The sequence below is a fragment of the Panthera uncia genome (genome assembly GCF_023721935.1).
Source record: "Panthera uncia isolate 11264 chromosome C1 unlocalized genomic scaffold, Puncia_PCG_1.0 HiC_scaffold_3, whole genome shotgun sequence".
Taxonomy (NCBI): Eukaryota; Metazoa; Chordata; class Mammalia; order Carnivora; family Felidae; genus Panthera; species Panthera uncia.
The window spans coordinates 43,106,866-43,122,951 of NW_026057584.1; the positions used below are offsets into that span (position 1 = coordinate 43,106,866).

At 42.6% G+C, this 16,086-nt stretch overlaps 1 long non-coding RNA gene across 1 annotated transcript; it reads right to left on the minus strand.

Moving 5' to 3' along the window:
- Positions 1 to 14,332: 14,332 nt before the first annotated feature.
- On the minus strand, positions 14,333 to 15,860 carry LOC125910891 (uncharacterized). Its single transcript, XR_007454207.1, has 3 exons — positions 15,734 to 15,860; positions 15,256 to 15,426; positions 14,333 to 14,788 (listed from the first exon to the last, which is right to left on the minus strand). It is a non-coding gene; the product is annotated as an uncharacterized LOC125910891 (long non-coding RNA).
- Positions 15,861 to 16,086: the final 226 nt, after the last annotated feature.

Sequence of the window (16,086 nt, forward strand, 5' to 3'; positions counted from 1 at the left end):
AATCTGGACAGGTTCCAATCAGCTTCCTTGAAGTAAAATAAATTCAAGGTTTTTCTTATTTCTAAAACATCTTTCACTCGTGTAGGCAACACGAACAAGTGACTGATAAATTTCATTAATGGAACCGCACCACCACGCGGGGAAAAAAATTCTCTGTGAGAGTAAGTTGCTTTCTGAAAAATTCTTAATACCCTCCACCCTCAATTTCATTTAGCTTATTGGTAGTTTTACGATTTCACAGGTGATTTGTTTTTATACACATAGGTGGGATATGAATTATTGTTATTATTATTTTAATGTATTGAAAGTCTATTTCAAACCGGTCTTAAAAAAATAATTACTGCTTGGGGTACTCAGCGGAGTATTGTCACCTTCATTAGTGCCCTAATGGGGCTCTGCAGGGAAGAAATTCTGCCCTGGACCTCAGCAGGGGTAAAATCATGAATGAAGCAAGAATTTCTTTTGTTTGTTTTTCCAGAAGAGACAAGGGAATGCAAAATAAATAAAATGTTTTACTAAAGAGAAAGAAAAACATCTGGGCGCTTCTTTTCCTCACTGCCTTCCTAGGAGCTCAAGTGGAAAGATAGAGAGCCAGGACTTTCCTGAGGACCCTAACAAAATCTCAGAAATCGCAGAGCTCACATCACCCTTTCTCGGCCTCAATTTCCTCATTTGTTAAAGAAGAAACAATATCTACCTCACAGAATGGCTTAAATACAGTGTAAACCATTGGGATAAAAACTGCCACACAGTAAGCACTCATTAAGTGTTAGCTTATGTTAAGTGTGGAAATGGCCCTGTATAATATTGATTTTAAGAGTCAAGGGTTTGTAGTTAGAACTTGTTCTAAAAATCTCAGTATGGGTACAGTACCCTGGAGGATAAAGCATTTGGTCTGGCACTTTCCATGACTATCTTATCTTCCAGCAAACACATATAGATTTACTTACTTTTTGCTTGCTGTTTATGAGCTACTCTGCAGGGAAGGAGAGAGGTCAGGACGCAGGGCCTGCTCTCTGGATGCTCACAGTCAAGGGACAAAAGCATTCCTAAGCCAGTTATTGCAATGCAACATGGCAAGTTCTGTAATAAAAATAATTATACCTATTATTTATTGGCTGTGTTTGGGGGCGGGTCAGCATTGTTGCAAATATTGTCCTAGTTGTCTCTCACAACAGTTCTATGAAGTAAGTGCTATTATTCCCATTTTACAGATGGGGACACAGGTTCAGAGAGGCTAAATAGCTTGTTCAAGGCCAAATAGCTAGCAAATGATAAGGCTAGACTTTGAACTTGGGCTGTTTAAATCCAAAATCTATGTTCTTTTTTTTTTTTTTTTTTTTATTTTTGGGACAGAGAGAGACAGAGCATGAACGGGGGAGGGTCAGAGAGAGAGGGAGACACAGAATCGGAAACAGGCTCCAGGCTCTGAGCCATCAGCCCAGAGCCTGACGCGGGGCTCGAACTCACGGACCGCGAGATCGTGACCTGGCTGAAGTCGGACGCTTAACCGACTGCGCCACCCAGGCGCCCCACTATGTTCTTAATCACAACACTATGCGTCCTCCCTAAAATATAATACAGAAATAGCAGTATCTATTATTTGTGTTAAAATAATGAATATATGGTAAAACATAGAGAGTAAAAATGTTTGGGAGCTTAGAGGGGCCAGTTGGCTAACCCAGCTGGAGGAAAAATGGGAGAGCCTCAGGGAGGGGGTGACATTTCAGTTAACCCACAGAGCTATTTTTATGGATACATCACAGACTAGACTCAAATATATGCCTTATCTAGTTTTCCACCACCCAGTCACCAGAAATCTAATTTTTAACTTTTTCTTTTTTTTGTAAAGATTTTTTAAAGTTTATTTATCTATTTTGAGAGAGAGAGAGAGAGAGGGAGAGAGAGAGCGATCAGGGGAGGGACAGAGAGAGGGGGAGTGAGAGAATCCCAAGCAGACTCCTCACTGTCAGTGAGGAACCCAATGTGGGGCTTGATCTCACAAACCATGAAATCATGACCTGAGCTGAAATCAAGAGTCAAATGCTTAACTGACTGAGCCACCCAGGTGCCCCTTAACTTTTTCTAATCAGCAATACATTTTCAAATTTCTTTTATTGATTTACTGTATTTGGTCACTGAATACATTTAGTCACTGAAACTCTCAAATACCATCATCCCCTAAATACCATTCTCTTAAAAAGGAGGAAGCAAAAATCACTCACACACACACACACGCACACACACGCACGCACACGCATATGCACACACACACACCCTAGTGTATCGGGGATTTCTTAAACACACTCCAATAGATAATGATACATTTTTACAATGTATACCTAGTGATATACACCAAAATGTTAACACTGACTACTCCTAATTTTATAGGTTCTGAGCCATTGGGTGCAATTTGTTTACTTCTCAATTTTGCAAATTTTCTCAGATAAACATTTGTTAGTTTTGTAATCAAATTATACATGGATTTAAAATAATGAGCAACAAACCTCCTAGGTGTTTTCCTAAAGTCAATGCTTGTTCAATTTATGCAACTACATCTTGTCTGCACCTCCAATAATGAGCTACTTAGCAACAAGGACTGCACCCCAGGAAGAGGTAGAAGTAAGGCCTTGTATGTATGTTGTAAGGGCTTGACAAATATTTGCTATCTCTTAATGTGACAAATGAATATCTGCGGTAACTTACAAATGAAGTCAGAGCCAAGAGACTCTTAAACTGATGGTCTGGCCAATAATGCGTAAATGAAACAGCTATGCACATCCTATTGCGTAGGGGTTCTCTCAAAAACAGGGCCTGTCATGTACAGGGTGCTGAATAGGAAAAAAAAGAAGGCAGGAAAGGGCTACTTTCCAGCCTTGGATATCTTGCAGTCCAGCTGTAGAGACTAGACATCAATGCAAGAAAAGATAACCGGCAATATGTGTGTAGAAAATCCATCTCTTTTCACAAACTCACTTGTGCAAGAAACAGAAGTTTTATTCCTTAATAATAGTAAAAAGGTACATTTCTTCAGTTGATATCAGGTTCAGATTCTTCCAAGAGCAGAAATGTAATCCTAGACAATGCAAAGACCTTCTTTCTCCTTGTCCATGGTACCCCTGTAAGTTGGAGGAAGCTGACACGATGGGGGAAGAAGGGGGGCATAGGTAGGTGCCCAAGCTGGCATCCACTGAGGTCTGTTGTCTCATCTGGTCATTGGGGATTGGCCAGCCAGATGGCTGCTTGGCTGGACCTCGCTCCTATCCAAAGGGCCCCTCGTGGTTGGGGACTGTCCTTGCTCTCAGAGCCCTTCCTGAAGCCTGAATGTCAGGTGGTGTGGCCTGAAAGACTGTCCAAGGTCCTCCAGAAGTTCTGTGCTCTTTATGAGCAAACTGGAATCATTCCCCAAAGCCACATCAAGTTTGGGCTGGGAGGCGCTCTGTGAGACAGTGTCAGGCCGATGAATTGAGACACATTTCATTGACAAACTGCATAGCCATTTCTATTCTGACATCTCGAAGCTTCTTCAAACCCTGTCTGTAGCTAGCAGCGGTTACCTGTATTTACTTGGGATTTCTGTTATCTCTCATCCAACACCGAGGGTGGGGGAGATGCCTTTTTTCTAGGAATAAGCTGGTAGCTCACGTTCTTTGTTTCCCCTCCGATATTCAGGGAAACTTCTCACTCTTAACTCATCAAACAATCCTTTGGGGCACAAAATCTTGTTCCTGCATCATTGTGTATGCTCTCAAATCCATTAACGTCACCTGAGAACACCTTGTTCTCTGTAGGGTTTATACATTTGAACTCAAGTCAGGAAAATATTTCTTTTTTTCTCTGAGTCAGTGGATGGCCTGTGCTCTAGCTGCAAAATGGGAGAAGTGCCATAGGGTTGCAAGAAAACACATGAACACAATTCTTGAGTAATGGGTCAAAGTTGTGCTATCAATTGTTTAAATGAATGCTTAAGACAATAAGGGAGGAGGGGGGCAGGTTTAGACCTCAGACAGGCCTGGAGCCTGCTGGGGGATACCCCTGAGAACCTGACCTCCTCACTCAGCCTGGCAGTCGAGTCTCAACGATGTGCACTGGCTGTCTCACACGTGCTACTTGCTCCTGGTGGGTAGGCATTTGGTGGCTAGAATTTCCACAATGGTCAGGCAGGAAGAAAGATCAGAATAGAATACAGCCTCTTGTGATTATGGAAAAGGGGTCATTTTGCTCTGTTGCAACCCTCATTCTACAGGCAAAATCCTGGGGAAGATTCCTGGGTGTCAAACCTCCATGCTGTGTTACCTCTCGTGTTACATCACTATCTCTGAGTTTTTGTATTCTTTTTGTTTGCTTTAGTTTTCGTATTCTTTGCCATCGGTCATGCCTGTTGGTGTCATTCATCCGTTGTGACATACATGCAAACGTCACAAGGGTATAAAATTTAATGAGCACATTTTATAAACATTACTGTTGTTATTCTTAGCAAGTCCAATCAATGGCTTTGGGTAAGTTCACCTTTTATCCAATTAAATCTTACTAAATAACAAATAGTTATTGAGGTCATAGTGTGTACTAGGCACAGGACTCATGACTGGGATACAATTAGAAGTAAAGCATGTATATTTGCTATTCTCACGGGGCTTGTGATTTGGTGGGGGAGACACAAAAATAATCTTTTTAAAAAAAGGGAGAGAGAGAGGGAGAGAGAATCCCAAGCAGGCTCCACAGTGCACATGGAGCCCGATGTGGGGCTCGATACGGGGCTCGGTCTCATGACTATGAGATCATGACCTGAGCCGATATCAAGAATCTGACGCTTAACCTACCGAGCCACCCAGGCGCCCCTCAAAAATAACTTTTTAAGGATCCCACAAATACGTGATAACATACATCATTGCTATGAGGGAAAAGTTCGTGGAACTAGCCTGAAGGCAAAGGAGGCTCTTTTTGGGACATTACGCGGTTACCTAAATATTGAAGGTTGAGTAGGGGTTAACTTGACAGGACTTGAGGGGTAGGAGAGAGTGGGAGCCCACGTCAAAGAAACAGCATTTTTCAAAGGTTAGAGACCAGAATGGTTGGGAAGAGGTGTCACGAGGTGAAGCTGGAAGCAGAAAGCATAACTTTACAGAAAGTGTTAAGAATTTTGTTTGTTTGTTTGCCGTTTGGTTTTCCTAAGAACAACCCAGAGTTTTATGTGTGACATGTTCACATTTGTATGTTAAAATGATCACTCTGGGGCGCCTGGGTGGCGCAGTCGGTTAAGCGTCCGACTTCGGCTCAGGTCACGATCTCGCGTTTTGTGAGTTCGGGCCCCGCGTCGGGCTCTGTGCTGACAGTTCGGAGCCTGGAGCCTGCTTCAGGTTCTGTGTCTCCCTCTCTCTCTGCCCCTCCCCTGCTTGTGCTCTCTATCTCTCAAAAAATGAATAAATGTTAAAAAAAATTTTTTTTAAATGATCACTCTGTTTGCTGGGACGTCATCCCTCCTTCACCTCAGCCACCAGTTCCTACAGCCATATTAACAGTTCACGTCAGTCACTCAGAAACCTCAGTCACTGGCCACAAAATGCTGTTCTTCTGTGGTGATAACAAATACCCCAGGATACCCTCTCTTTCATTTCGTGGAGACCTCCAGTGGCCTTCTCACTCTGCTGTCTACATTTTCATTGGTTCTCTCTTTCCTTCACTTTCCCCCCGTTTAGCAGAAGGGGATCAGAACCTGCCACCCCCAAATACACCACTTTGGCATACTGATTATTTTGAGCAGAAGAAACAGCATGTGCCGAAAGGGCTCTCTGCCCTCCCCCTTTCTACCTAAAAGCAGGACATAAATATCCCATGAGAGAGAAGCCCTCTGTACTAGGAAAAGGAGAACATTCTTATCACTGGAAACGAGATGAATCTGTATAAATAGACCACTAAAAAAAACCCCTTATCTTTCATTAGTTTCCCCCATATATGTACTTGTCACTGTCTTATAATGTACTGCCCCTTGCCCCAAACCCTTTTTTCTTGGTCTTGTCATATCTCTGCAACATATGGTTCATTGTTGAAGTGGTTTGTGAGCTCTCTGAACTCTCAGCTCCTTTGGGTCTGGCTGTCTTTTCTCTGAAGGCTCCTGTGCCACGGGAAAGCAGGCACACCAAGTAAGACCCGAATGCTCGTCTTTTGTCACTTTAATTCCCAGGCCCAGGCTCAGAACCTTCGAGGCCAAAGGAAAAGTCTTTCTTCCCCCACACGGCTCAGATTCTGTGGTTCCCGACTGAAGTCACTCTTTTGTTAACACCCAGCATTACCTTGCCATCGTCTGTCCTGTGACATCTGCCCGGCAGCACCTGGCACACGGCAGAGGGGCTGGCGCGGAGCAGATGCACATGTGAGAGTGAACACGCCCAACAGTTCACCATCTCTGGGTAACCTCTGGGCCACAGACGTCGCTCACCTTCTATCCGTGTGGCTGCACGTCAGGGGTCTGCAATTTCACCTGGGTGCTCATCTTGCTTAGTTAGCACGTCGACTGCTTCAGATCTTCCCTCTGCTCCCACCCCACCCTCGCTGACTGTCAGCTGATGACACCCTTTGTGTTTAAGAGCCAGTCGCCAGCACCACATAGACAACCACACCAACTTCCGGCTACCGATGCTCTAGGCGTTCTTGAGCTTACCTCATTCTCATGCTTCTCAGGAGGAAGTTGTCCTTCTTCCTGGGTCCTGGGTCCAATCCCCTGCTGCCTTCTGATGAATCTTTCTCTTGCCTGCATTTTCAATGTCTCTCTCTCTCTCTCTTTCTCTCTCAAACTACTAGCTTTGCTGTATCAGCATTAAAATTGCTCGTGTTTCTCTCATGGGAAAAAAAATACTCCCTCCTCTACGTCACCTTCCTAGCCAAAGTTCTAGAAAATGTTTTTAGCATGTATTATCACCATTTCTTTACCTCACGTTTAACTTCTCAGCTCACTGCACTCTGGCCCCAGCCTTCAATGTGCCATAGAAACTGATCCCACCGAGCTCACCGGTGACCTCCTTGTCCCCAAATCCGAAGAACACATTTTAGTTCTTAGCTCCCCTGACTTCTCCATAGCTGTCAATACCATTGACTTTTTCCTCTTTGATAATCATTTTTCGGTGGGAGGGGAACTGGACCTCCCAGTTTTCCTTCTATACCTCTGAGCTCAGCCTCTATTTTCATTACTGATTATTGATTCCTAATCGCTACCAATTTGGAAAATGGTGACGTTCCCTCAAGAACTGTCCCAGGACAACTTCCCTTGTCCCACTTGACTTGCTCCTTAGAAGGTCTCCTCAGAGTTTCCATTATATCTGTATATTGATAAGACTTAAATCTGGATGAACAGTTACAATCTTTCTTTTGAGCTCGACACATATATATGTGCTTTCTTAACAACTCCTCTTGAGTGTTAAGTGCCTCAGACTCAAAATATCCTGAAATAAACACAAGAATTTTCCTCCAAAATTGCTACCTCTCCAATATTTTCTACCTTGGCAATGATAATGTCATCAATCTTCTTGTTCAAGCCAGAAACCTTGACTCCTCCCTCTTACACATCCCATCAATGAATCCACACTTTCAGTGTCTCTCAGAGCCCCTCGCTTCCTGCTGTTAGAAATAAGCCCATCAACCCGATCAAAGGAGAGACGTGGCAACCCAGAGCACAGTGAAGTGAGGCTTTAATCAATGTTCTTGCAAGAGCAGGTGTCCAAAAGACAGGCACACCCTGGACAGTCACAGCAGACAATTTATCCCCTAGCATGCAAGTCCCCCCCACCGCCCCCCCCCCCAGTTTCTCATTGGCTGAGTACTACAGAAGCTACAGCCTTACTGGGAGGTCGCCCATGCCCATACAAGGTAAAGAGTAGTCTAACTGGAACAAATGTACATTCCCTGAGGTGACACGGAGATTTTCAGTCTCTCCTCCCTTTGTTTTGAGGTTCATACTCATTGCAAGGCCTGTGAAAAGAAGCCCGTGAAACGGAGAAGGAAAGAAGAATCAGGAAGTGAAGTGTCTAAGGGTTTGGGACTCCACTGGGGGGGATGGGCTCGTACATATTTTGTACATAACTATAGGTTGTAAACCTATTGTTAGCACAGCTTTTATTTGGGATTTCTGAGAATGAATCACCTCCCTTCTTCTCACCCTGCCATGCTGGTTCAGGCTGCCATCATCAATATTTGGCTAAAGTAAAACAAAAGCTTTTGCACTGGTTCCTTCCCAACCCGTCTTACCTATTCGACCCAGCCTCCCCATTTCAGTCATAACATCCTTTAAAAACAATGCGCACGATCGTGTCTTTTTTCTATTTAAAATGCTTTAATACTTACTGCCCAGCAGGCAACCTCTTCAACTTCTGGCCTCTCTGTCCCACTTTTTCTCCCCTTGAGCTATATATCCTGGAACCTTCTCAGTTGTTTGCCTTGAGCAGGCTACTTCCTGCTTACGGGCCTAAGCAAATATCATTTCTTTCGCCTGGAATGCACATCCCTCCTTTTGGCTAATTATCCTGAGCGCCTTGTACTATCACTTCCTCTTGGACACTTTTCCTGAGCTGAAGACCAGGATAGGTTCATCTGTCTTACGTTCCTGTAAGACCTGGTACTTTGCACATTTGTAATTGTTTACTTTTGTGTCGGTATTTGTTTAACACGCATCTTCTGTACTAGGTTGGAAGCTTCATGAGGGGGAGGGTAATACCTGCCTTGCTTATCTTTGCAGCAGGACACAGAGAAATGGCCAGCTCATTGCAAATGCTAAATCCCTATTTCTGCTTCTAGTGACCATCTTACATCTGGTAAATAGCCACAGCTTTACATTAGCACTTCAGACTAAAACTCCTCTTCTTGATGGTATATTCTGAGCCCAGTGAATGTTGATTACATTTAAGTGTCCAGCTACTAAAGGTCATATTATCAATTCCATTTCATAGAACACGCATTTGGGTCTTCTGTGAGCAGAGCACTCCTATAACAGGTGATGCGGGATGAGGGTGGTACCACGATTGTCCTCATTTCACAGATGAGGATCTTGGGTCACAGAAAGGTTAAGTAACTTGCCCAAGGTCATACGATAGCAACTAACAGGGCTTGCATTTGAAAAAAAAGCCTGCATTTGAATTTGCATTTGAAACAGACCTGCCTTTATCCACTACACCACGGTGATTATGCACCTGAGAACTTTCCTCCTCTGACAGCACAGTAGGCAGAGTGCGCTGATGTCTGGCATCTCCTAGATTAGCCCTGGATACAAAGCCAAGGGTCTGGGAAACCTGAATCTTTTTGCCCAGGGCGTTGACAGAACAACGGAAGTGTGCTCTCGCAAGCCCCACATATAGAGACATTAGCGCCACCTGGTGGATATAGTTGTTGTGCTATCTTGCTTGGATCCTCCACTTTTTTTGTTGAAGTTTGTTTATTTATTTATTTTGAGGGAGGGGAGGGCAGGGGGGGGAGAGAAAGAAAGAGAGAGAGAGAGAGAGAGAGAGAGAGAGAATCCCAAACAGGCTCCACATGGTCAGCACAGAGCCGGACGTGGGGCTCAAACTCACGAACCACAAAGTCATGACCTGAACGAAAATCAAGAGTCAGATGCTTAACCCACTGTGCCACCCAGCTGCCCCAGGCTCCTCCACTTCTTAACTGTTATCTCTAATGCAATTCCACATTCAGGTGGATTTTAGGAACTTGTTAATAGATTGTTATGCAATGATATACTTGGGCATTATGCTAGGCTCTTCAGGGATGAATACCTCTTTTTGTCTTTTTTTTTTAATCACATTTAATTTTTGTTGAGTCTCCACTAAAGTTTGACAAAACAAACAGAAGAAAGTCCTTTGTCATTGTCATTCAGCACTTTTTTCTTTTTTCATAAGAAAGGCAACATTTGTTTGCAATTAGATTTAAATTTTGTGTCTTTTTTTTTTTTTTTTTTTTCTTTTTTTTTTTAATGGTGATCATAGTAGCACTTACCTCCCAGGGCTGTGGCGAGAATGAAATAAATTAATCTGTATGAAGTGAGAGGGTCTTGCCAGACTCTTGATCAACATTCAGTAAATGTCGTCTGTCCATTACTTGTATCATCCCACAGGGAAATTGGATACTTTTTTTCCCAGAGGATTACGACAAAGAAACATTTCAAAGTCTGGCATGCTCCAGAGTCTTTTTTTTTTTTTTTTCCAATTTAGAGAGAGCACATGAGCGGGGAGGAGGGGCAAAGGGACAGAGAGAATCCCAAGCAGGCTCCACGCTCAGTGCACAGTCTGACGTAGGGCTAGATCTCACGACCCCCAGATCATGACCTGAGCCAAAATCAAGATCCAGATGCTCAAGAGCCACCCGGGCACCCTGGGAGTCATTCCTTTTGAAAACAAGGATGGCATAAGAGAGAAGCTTAACTATTACAACTAGGCATGCAGTTATGGGCTAAAGTTTTCATTCATGCTGTAGATATTTCCTGAGTTTCCACCATATGCTGAGGAGAGAAGAAAAGCAATGATGAGGGACAAGCGTCCCTGCCTGCAAAGAACTTAGAGTCTTGGGACAGAATGAGTAGGCCGACCTACTCGAGTGTGACGTCGCTCTGTTCAGAGAAGCACCTGCCGCAGTTTGCCCCTGGAGAGACAGACTTTGTCTCTGGTAGTCCTGCTGAGTGTTCCGTCCCCTCCCGGAGGTATCCTCTTCCTCTAGCCAACTTTCTTTACCACCTTGCAACTCCCTCTCTCTCTCTTCTTTTTCAGGTCATTGTCAAGTAATCCAAGCTAAGATGTGAACAATCACATCTTCAGCTGTTGCCTAGTCACATAGCCTTCCAAGGGGCATTTGCATTCCAAGGAAGAACTTGAAAAAGTTTTTTTATATTTATTTATTTTGGGGAGAGTGCAAGCAGGGGAGGGGCAAAGAGAGGGGGAAAGAGAATCCGAAGCAGGCTCTGCACTGACAGCAGAGAGCCCAATGTGGGGCTCAAACTCCCAAGCCCGCGAGATCATGACCTGAGCCAAAGTCAGATGCTCAACCTGAGCCACCCAGACGCTCCTCAGGGAAGAACTATAGAAGATTTACTCACAGTCCAAACCCAGACCAAAATGTCACCAAACGTCTTTTCCAACCTTATGATTCTTACTTAAACTCAGTTAAACCACACAGTCTAGAAAATGGTGGCCAAATGACGATCAGAAAAAAAAATTAACAATGAATTTTAGCAAACAACATAATTTCATGTTCTAATGGATGTGAAAGCGCTTTGAAAGAAGCAAAAAGCACTGTGCAGATGTGAGATATTGTTCCCCCTGTGTATGTATAACTTACTCCCTTATGCCATGGATATTGAGAGGTTCAATTTGGGACCATATTTCTGGCTCCTAGGCCCAGACATGCTGGTTATAACAGCTGTCACATAAATGAGCTCCATAAAACAGGCCTGCTTTTATGACATAAATACTACCTGACTCTCTGAAAAGATCTCTCTGGATAAAACATTGAGTTGAAAGACTTAATTATATTTGTGTTCCTCTTTAGTACCAAATAATATCACAACACATAAAGAGCTTTTTGTTCTTCTGACTTAAACATTAAAATCATATTTTGTCATTTTTTGTCAGCGTATCTATCTGCTTCCTGTCTCATCTTTCCCCTCCCCACCATCAATCACCAGGATATAAAAAATAAAAACAAAGCTAAACTCTCATTCAGAGAGGAAAAGTCCAGAATAGAGGTATATAATTAAATAAAATTAATGGCTGAGTGAACAGGGATTCAAAAGGGATGTGTGCCAACCCATCAAGGTGGCCACAAAATCTTGAATGTATCATATTCTGGTAGAATTAAGTCCCAGGTTTTTTATCTAGCATCAGTAGATCATACCTCCTAAGGCCCCAAACCACCAAATTCCTTTCTGCACTAGGCTTCATGCTTCAAGTTGCCAGAATTTCCACTGGGCAGGATGAAACAACAGACCTGCTCTCCTCAACTTCTCCATTCGCAGTGGCCCACACCCTCCCTCCTTTCCCTAATCTGCCCAATTATTTTGTTTTTTGAGACAAATAATATCACTTCCTCAGAATGAGAAAGAGGATCCTATTATATAACCTGTTGGAGATCTTCCCAAGTTGCCCAGTTCGTTAGGAAAGTAATATGGCATTAGCAGGGCACCAGGAACAGAACTTCTACATAATAGGCATTAAATGAATGTTAGAGTAATTGAATTGAGTTGTCTAAGAGGGCATAGCCATGTGGAGGCATGAGGAACCACTAGAGACTGTCCGAATTCCACCACTGATGAACATGGCTAATTTATCCAAGATGTTTTTCTCCCATTAACTGGCTTTCTTAGTCCGTCAAATAGTTTGCTGAAAACCATTCTGGCACAAACTAAGAAAACTGCTTGATCAAATGATGGTGGATATGGGAGGGGATACTGACTCTGCAAAGATGACTTAAATTAACCTGACAATTACTGTATTCTGCCTGTATTTTCACAAGTAATCACTTTGTATTTTTTACGCTCCTGCTGTGTGGTTGTTCCAGTGAGTTGAACCAGTTTCCAAGTCTAATTGGTATAGCATGAATGTCCTCCTGGCCAGAGAGAGCTTCTTCCAGGCCACTCTGCTTTGCTCAAATCGCCCAATTCAGGTCACGGTGAGGACTTAGGGGAGTACCTAGATTCCCCTTCCAGTGTGTGGTCGTTTCGAGCCAACCACAAATTACAAGTTAATTGCTCTAGTCTCAATAAGACTGGCTAATTCAACTTATTATTTTAAAGTTAAAAATCTCCCGTGGTGTAGACAGCCTTAAATTTACCACAGTTTGCAATTATTGCCCAAACTGTTGGGTCTTTCCAAAGTTACTCTGAAAACAATAGCAATGCTGTATCGACAAATTACAAAAAGATGGTGAGATTTTTGTTTAGAAACAGATATGGGAAAGTTTGGGTGTGGTGAATTACGAAGCAAATTGAAGAAATTATGACCTAGAGAGAAGGACTTGCTGTGGAGTTAAAAAATAATCTGAGTAGGGGTTCAGCTACCTTATAGTATCGTAAGGTACCACACCTTAAACACCACTCAAAGGGACATGGCTTTTCTTTAATTGTCTTTAAAGGTCACACAGCAGACCTTCTAGGAAGGAGGCATATGGGTTTGCTTTTGCCTGTTCCACTAGCACATCAAGGGTCTAAATACAAATTCTTTTTATCAATAAATTAAGCAAAGAATTTTGTATTTTTAGTATCAGAAATATTACAAAGGGCAGATATCTAACAAAGCTAATACTGTAGGGGGCACCAGGGTGGCTCAGTCGGTTAAGCGTCCAACTCTTGATTTCTGCCCAGGTCATGATATCCCGGTTCGTGAGTTTGAGCTCCACATCAGGCTCTGTGCTGACAGTGTGGAGCCTGCCTGGGATTCTCTCTCTCCCTCTCTCAAAAAATAAATAAATAAACTTTTAAAAAAGAAGCCAATACTAGATATTTTTTATATGATTCCTTGGTTTCAGCAATCTTGTCTTTGACATGGTTCATATTGACCCTTTCCCCTCCTTTCCCCCTCTTTTCCAGATGACGACAATCACTTCTAAATGGGCTATCCACCTCCAAGCTTGCTCCTGTGCTGATCTTTCTTCCACAAGGCTGTCACAGGGCAAAAACTTAAAGCTCAAAACCAAACAAAGAGAAACAACATCCTGGTTGGGTTTTTTTTTATAAATAAAAAATATATATAGGTGAGATATTTTACATTCTTTTTTCCATACTAAGTCTTTAGGTTTATTTTCTTTTTAATTTTTTTTAATTTTTTTTTAACATTTATTCATTTTTGAGATAGAGAGAGACAGAGCATGAATGGGGGAAGGTCAGAGAGAGAGGGAGACACAGAATCCGAAACGGGCTCCAGGCTCTGAGCTGTCAGCACAGAGCCCGCCACGGGGCTGGAACTCACAGACCGTGAGATCATGACCTGAGCCGAAGTCGGACACCCAACCGACCGAGTCACCCAGGCGCCCCTCTTTTTAATTGTTTTAATTTAAATTTTAGTTAACATACAGTGAAATATTAGTTTCAGGAGTAAAATTCAGTGATTCATCACTTACATGCAATACCCAGTGCTCATCACAACAAGTGCCCTCCTGAGTATCCATCAACCATCTAGCCCATCTCCCACCTACCTCCCTCTGACAACCCACATAGTTTGTTCTCTATTGTTAAAAGTCTCTTCCCTCTCTTCTCTTTCCCCCCCACTTCCCATATGTTCATCTGTTTTGTTTCTTAAATTCCACATATGAGTGAAATCATATGGTATTTGTCATTCTCTATTTCACTTAGCATACTACTCTCTGGCTCCATCCACAATATACTGTTTATGAATCTATTCGTGGGAGATAAGATTCTTCAAAAAGCAAGAGAAAGTGAACACAAAATACAGAAGAGTGGTAATCTCTTAGGGGAGGCAAGGAGATGACACAGGGAAGAGGCATATAATTAGAGCAGTGGAACCGGAAATGTTTTAGTTCTTAAGTTGGATAGCAATATTTACTTCTTATACTGAGTAATGAGTTCACCAGTATCCATTCTACTATTCTGATTCAGAATTTATGTATGTGATAGATATTCTTTTTAAGGTAATCAAATACTACAGAACACACGATTTTAAATAAGGTGGGTGAAGTTTGTTTCAAAGGAAAGTATTAAGTAAACATTAGGAGAATTATTGATTACAACCCAAATTAAAGTTAGAACTTTTTGCTTGTATCTCAGCAGGTATAGTAAGCCATAGTCATCAATAAAGTAATTTTCCTGTAAAAAAAAAAAAGTAAACATTGGTACAGGTTTTTTACAGTATACATGGTGATAATGTGAAGGTGGTAAAAAAAATGGCTAATATATAGGAAACATGAAGTACAGTCTTAGTCGTGTTTACTTTCCCACCAATTTCCTCTCACTGCCTCCCTCCCAAACATACTATACATCATAATCTTTTATGTTTCTGTGCCCTTGCACATGTCATTTCCTCCTGTTGAAATATGTCCCCTACTGTCTCCACTTAATGAACTCTTATTCATTCTGGAAAACCCAGCTTCGATGTTCCCTTCCCAAGGACACTGAGATACCATGCTACTTTCCTTAGGCAGAGTTATTTCCTCTTTACGTTTCCAGAACACCCTGTTACCCATCCTCTGCCAGTGCAGTCATGCATTGCATGGTTACTTTTTGTTTGTCAACGTTTCTATCTGAGTGATAAATTTCGTGAGACCAAAACTTACTCAATTTTGCACCTCCAGTACCGAGGGCATTGCATGGCATGAAGAAATCTCTGATGGACTGCTCACAACAAATATCCAAAAGTACATGAATAAACCTTCCTCTGTTTGAGTAGCACTGTGACCTCCAGCTCACTTAGACTCCCAAAGAATACAGCAATTTGAAGACTAATTCTGCAATCACACGGTGGGCAGGGACAAATAAGCCAACACACTAAAGAGAGGAGAAGTTACAGAGGCAAAAGGCCCCTGAGCAAAGAGTGTTCTTAGTGTTGGAAACTGCATCAGAGAGGGACTGAGAAACTATCATTTAAGCACATCTATACCTCCTCTCCATGAGGAAGTACGCATACAGAAACCACTGTTATCCTTAGCTCACAGAAGCTTCCAGAGCTTCAGTGATTGAGGGAGACTGACAATGGGGCAGGGGATTGGCAGAGGAATACAACAGATGAAAAGGAGAAGAAACATGAAGTCTTACCACCAGTTCCATTGAACATGCTATCTCCATGGCAACCCAGGGTAAGGAGAAGTTGGCATGAGCTATAACCACAACAGGATCATTGACCTTTGAAGCACACATCCAGAGATCAGTGGTGCCTGCATTCAGAGACTGCAATGAACAGAGCTGGATTCTGGTAAAAAAAAAAGTGGATCAAGGGCAGCTTATCTTAGAGGCCCTTCCATTTACTCACATCGTGCATTCAACAATGATTTACTGGGCACTACTATTTGACAGGCCTGGGCCAAGGTGCTAGGAAATCACAAAGGTTATTATACCCGGGTCCTTCCTTTAACGAACTGGCGTGGGTGGGGAAATGTGACAGCTGTACG